The following is a 5,664-nucleotide window of genomic DNA, read 5'->3' on the forward strand; positions in this document are numbered from 1 at the left end:
AAAAAAAAAAAAAAAAAAGCAAAAAAAAAACAAAACAGGCTTCCTAACGTCTGCATTACAGATTGTTGGGGTCATTAAATAACAGATCACCTGACACACCAAGCACCCAGGAATCAGGTACTGCTCTCATGTTACCGTGACTGTCAACAACAGCTACACTGCTGTCCTCAAGCGTTTTCCCAACATTTTATTTACTTTTATTTTTATTTTTTTGTGTGCTGCAAATTGTAAAACCTTTTTATTTTCGCTTTTTTATTTTAAAGATGTGGAGTACAATTCAGAATTAGGTATACAAGTGGTCATCATACAGGTAAAATTTGGGTATCCTTCGGTCCCCACTTCGCCTGGTTTGAAATCAGGTACCCTTACTGGTGTTGTGTTCTCCCCTCCCCCACCTCGGCATTATCCCAGTATTGTCAATCCTTTTCTTAGAGTATTATGGTAAATGTTCAGGGTCCACTTATGAGTGAGAATATGTGGTACTCTGTTTTTTGTTTCTGTGATAGATCACTGAGTACGATAGACTCTTTTCCTAACCTTTTATTATGAAAATGCTCAGACACACAGGAAAATAGAAACACAAGGAACACGCACATACTTATCCCCTGGATTCTATCATTAACATCTTCTTATTCTCGTTTTAATCATGCATTTGTTGGTTACTCTCTTTACTTATAACCCAATTTTTTGGATACATTTCAAAATCCTGAAATAATTCTTTATATCTATTTAGATATGGATATGAATATAGATATAGATTGATATGAGGGTCTCACTATATTGCCTAGATTGGTCTCTAACTCCTGGGCTTAAGTAGTCCTCCTGCCTCAGCCTCCCAGGTAGCTGGGACTATAGGTGCATACCATCCTTCCTCGTTAAAATCCTGAAATATTTCTATTAAGATCATCGAGGACTCTGTTTCTGCCAAGTGCTATTTTTAACCACTGTTCCAGTTCATTACATCCCTTCCTTCACTCATCTAATTCTCACAACTGTCCAAAATGTGTCAAGCGTGAGGTGTGACCTATTATCCCCATTTTATGGATGAGAAAGTTGAGGCACAGAGAAGTCAAAGACTGGTAGCTACTCAATATTGGAGTTGGGTTTGAACCATCTGACACCAAAGACTCAGCTCTTCCCCTAGAATGTCATCTCTGTTCTCAGATTGGGGGAAGTAAGCCACACGATGGTGTATCTTGATTAACTAATATCAAAGAATGTTTCAAAGAGACCAGTAAAAATAAAACAGTGGACTATGGAATGATCATGAGTCAATCTGAATCCTGTGTCTAAGAAAAAATGCTTCTAGAAGGGGCAACACTGTTACCGTTGAACACTGGGGGATTCAATGAAATCTTTTGTGAATGATTGCAGCTAGAATGTACCGAGCTTGGCTATACACTTTACATGTTCCATGTTTCCTGGCACTTGGGAGACAGCCACTACATATCCATTTTAGACATTAGGACACTGAAGCTAAGAGCAGGGCAAATGCTCAGCTGTGGGAACCAGATCTAAAGTGGCAGAACTGAGATTCAAACCCATGGCAGTTAGTTCCCTGAGTCATTAAACCTCCCCTGCTCTTTCTACTTGCTGATTTTTCAGTAATGAATTGCTACTACTTTCATAATGGAGAAATACTTAAAAAAAAAAAAAAAAAAAAAAAGGCCAGCCGCGGTGGCTCAGGCCTATAATCCCAGCACTTTGGGAGGCCGAGGTGAGAGGATAGCCTGAGCTCATGGGTTCAAGACCAGCCTAGGCAACTTGGTGAGACCTCATCCCTACAATAAGTCAAAAAAATAAGCTGGGTGTGATAGCGCACACCTGTAGTTCCAGCTACTTGGAAGGCTGAGGAGGAAGGATCACCCGAGCCCAGCAGGTTGAGGCTGCAGTGGCCATGAACATGCCACTGCACTCCAGCCAGGGCGACAGAGTGAGATTCCGACTCAAAAAAAGAAGTCTCCTTGGGCACAATGGCTCACTCCTATAATCTCAGAACTTTGGGAGGCCGAGGCAGGCAGATTGCTTGAGCCCAGAGTTTGAGACCAGCCTGGGCAACACAGTGGGACCTTATCTCTAAAAAAAAAAATTTTTTTAAGTAGCTGGGTGTGGTGGCACTTCCTTGTAGTCCCAGCTACACAGAAGGCTAAGGCAGAAGGATCACCTGAGCCCAGGAGATCAAGGCTGCAGTGAGCCATGGTTGTGTCACTGCACTCCAGCCTGGGTGACAGAGTGAGACCCCAACTCAAAAACTAAAATAAAATAAAAACTTTCCTCGAAAAAGTAGACTCGTTTATTTTTATTTTATTAACCATGTGCATTACCTTGATAAAAATTAAACACCCGACCTCACACCATACACAAAAATCAGTTCCAGATAGATTGCCAACCTAAACAATCTTGGAAAACAACAAGAGAGACTACTGGCCTGTTTTGGAGGTATAGAAATATTTTTTAAACGAAATATAAAAAAAATCACTATCCCTAAAGGAAAAGATTGATCAATTGGAACACGCTGAAGGTAAGACCTTTTGTTCATAAAAATGCCATTAAGAGAGCAAAAAGGCGATCCATATGGTAGGAGACATTTACAGTACCTACAAATGGCAAATGGCTTAGATTCAGATGATATAAAGAGCAAATCTATTTAAAAATGGGCAACCCAATAGAAAACCGGCCAAGACACCTGAATAGGCACATCACAAAAAGGGTATCCAAAAGGTCAATATGTAAATGAAAGATGTTCAATTTGATTACTCAGCAGGGAAATGCAAATTAAAACTACAATGAGCTGCCATGACACACCCACCAGAATGACTAAAAATAAAGCATCTGACAATTGCCAACTCCTGGCAAGGATGTGGAGCAATGAAGATGTTCTAACATGATCAGTGGGAGTAGAAGAAATAATTACAACCACTTTGGGAAACTCATTGGCTGTATCTACTAAAGATATAGATACAGTATACCCTATGAAATAGTATACCTATGACTCCTGGGTTTATACCCAAGAAAAATGTGTATGTATGTTTACTAACAAAATATGCAGGAAAATGTCGACAGCAGCACTATTTGCAAGAAAAAAGGAAACAACTCAAATTTCTATTGATGATTAGTAAATAAATACGTTGGGGTGTATACACACAATGGAGAATTACTTGGCATGAGGTGAAATGGGTTGTGTCTATACGCCCAGCCCAGATACATTTCACAACCACCATGTCGAGTGACAGAACTCAGACACAAGAGCTCCTACTGCCTATTTCTGTTGACATCATGTGCAAAACTAGGCAAAAGGAAATTACTGTGTTCAGGGTTGCACACTTAGGTGGTAAAACCAGAGTCAGTAGAGTGGATATTTTTGCGGGAGGGAACAAAAGCCATACCTGAGAGGAAGCAGAAGGGAACTTGGGGGAAGTTGGTAAGATTGTCCTTTGTCTCCTGGGTGGTGGTTACACAGGTGTGTTCACCCTGTCATGTCGTTAAGTGGAGCACTTACGTTGCATGCACTTTTCCACATACATAAGCATGGATATTCGTGTGTTTTTAAAACTTCTCAGTTTTGTTTTCCTACACGGTAAATACCGGGATGCCAACAAAATGTATTCACGTTTTAAGAGATGTTAAGAGGTGTTCGCTATAATCAGAAGTATCTGGATGCTGAAAGTAACCATTTTGAACATCTCTTGGAAGTGCAGAAGTCAGATGGAACTTGTATTCATCTTTTGTTATCGGTATCTATTGAGTATGCACTTTTAAATTTTTTCCTTTCTTGAAACGTGTGCAACAGTTTTTTTTGGCACCTTCTGTATTGGTAGACTTAATCCACTACAAAAACTCAATAATGTTTAAGCGTGTACAGTTTGAGAACTGCTGCTATGGTTGAATTTTTTTTTCAAGTTAGGTTCTCACTCTGCTGCACAGGCAAGAGTGCAATGGCACAACCATGGCTCATCACAGCCTTGACCTCCTGGGTTCAGGTGATCCTCCCACCTCAGCTTCTCTAGTAGCTGGGACTACAGGCATATGCCACCATGCCTGGCTAATTTTTTTTTTCTTTCTTTTTTTTAGTAGAGATGAGGTCTCACTATGTTACCTAGTCTCGTCTTGGACTCTCAGGTTAAAACAATACTCTTGCCTCAGTCTCCCAAAGTACCGGGAGTGAGCCACCATGCCTAGATTAAATTTTTTTTTTTTTTTCAAGTCAGGGTCTCACTCTGTTGTCCAGGCTAGAATGCAGTGGTACAATCATGGCTCATCACAGCCCTGACCTCCTGAGCTCAAGCAATCCTCCTGCCTCAGCCTCCCGAGTAGCAGGCATGTGTCACCACACCCAGCTAATTTTTTATTTTAATTTGTGTAAAGATAGGGTCTGGTCTCAAACTGCTGGGCTCAAGCAATGCTCCTGCCTTGGCCTCCCAAAGTGCCAGGATTACAGGCATGAGCCACCACCCTGGCAGTGAAATGTAGCATACCTTTCTAACATAAGGAGGGCAGCAGACCACAGGACTGTTAGCAGACTGCCGGGGGGCTGGGGGAGAATTCTGTTATGAAAAGAAATCACAGGTGTTCCCAAATCCCATTACAGTCATTACAGTCTGTAATTACAGGGAGATTACAGAATCTCAAACATCTTCCATCCACCCATTAAAACTTCTAAATTATTTTATTTTTTGAACCACCACTAAATCGTGCAGTTTAATTCACCAATAAAGAAGTACATATATTACTGTGTCACATATTTGTTTTTAAAACATTTGTGTATCTGTAATTCAAGCATTGGCTTCCTGTGCAATTCTGTGTATTTATTTTATGCATGTAAAAACACATCCTGAGAGGGACTTCACCAGCCTGCCATAGACATCTTTAGCACAAAAAAAAGTCAAGAGACTCCAGCTCTGGAAGACGACCAAAAAACCAGAAAATAAAGGGTGGTTATTACTGGTGCCCACAGGAATGGCAGGTACTTAGTTTGGCTAAGAAAGCTGCTTTCTGATACATATTAAGCTTAAATGGAGAGTGTGGAAGATGGGTGAAAAAGTCAAACAGTGCAAAAGACTCGTCCTGAATCTCCGGGCCTCTGTTGCAGGTCTCTGGAATCAGTGTCCCCAACCTGCAGAAGCTGAATTTGCAAAGCCCCGACCTTTCCTGCTGCTCCTTTGTGACAGGCCACTTCCAAGTTCAAACAGCTGGCCAGGGCTAGCTGGGAAGATTCCCACTTGCTCCATAGACCCCGGGGGCGGTTCCTGGAGTTCAGACATTAAAAATAATTGGAGTAACAGCTGATCTTATCCAGCCCTGACTCTGGGCCGGGCCCTCTTCTCAGCGTGAAACCTCATGATCGACTGGTTTAATCCCCACAACAGTCCATGGAGAATGCCCTAGGATCGCCTCCTTTTTTACAGGCGAGAAAACCCGAGTTCTGGCGAGGTTGAGTAACCCACCGAGGGCGCACAGTTCAGAAGCAGCCCTGGAATTCGTGGGGGGGGGGGGGGTTAAGGAGGAGTCAGAGGCCCGGCTGGGCTGGGAGAAGGAAGAAAGGAGGAAGCAGGAGGGCATGAGAGGAAGATGCTGCCGCGCGGCAGGAAAGAATGGGGCTCCCCCGGCGCCCGCGCACCCGGGTACCCGGGGATTGGGCAGGGCCAAAGGTGGGGGCCGATGTCC

The sequence above is a fragment of the Carlito syrichta genome, unplaced genomic scaffold (genome assembly GCF_000164805.1).
Source record: "Carlito syrichta isolate Samal-C Ts95f unplaced genomic scaffold, Tarsius_syrichta-2.0.1 Scaffold316424, whole genome shotgun sequence".
Classification (NCBI taxonomy): domain Eukaryota; kingdom Metazoa; phylum Chordata; class Mammalia; order Primates; family Tarsiidae; genus Carlito; species Carlito syrichta.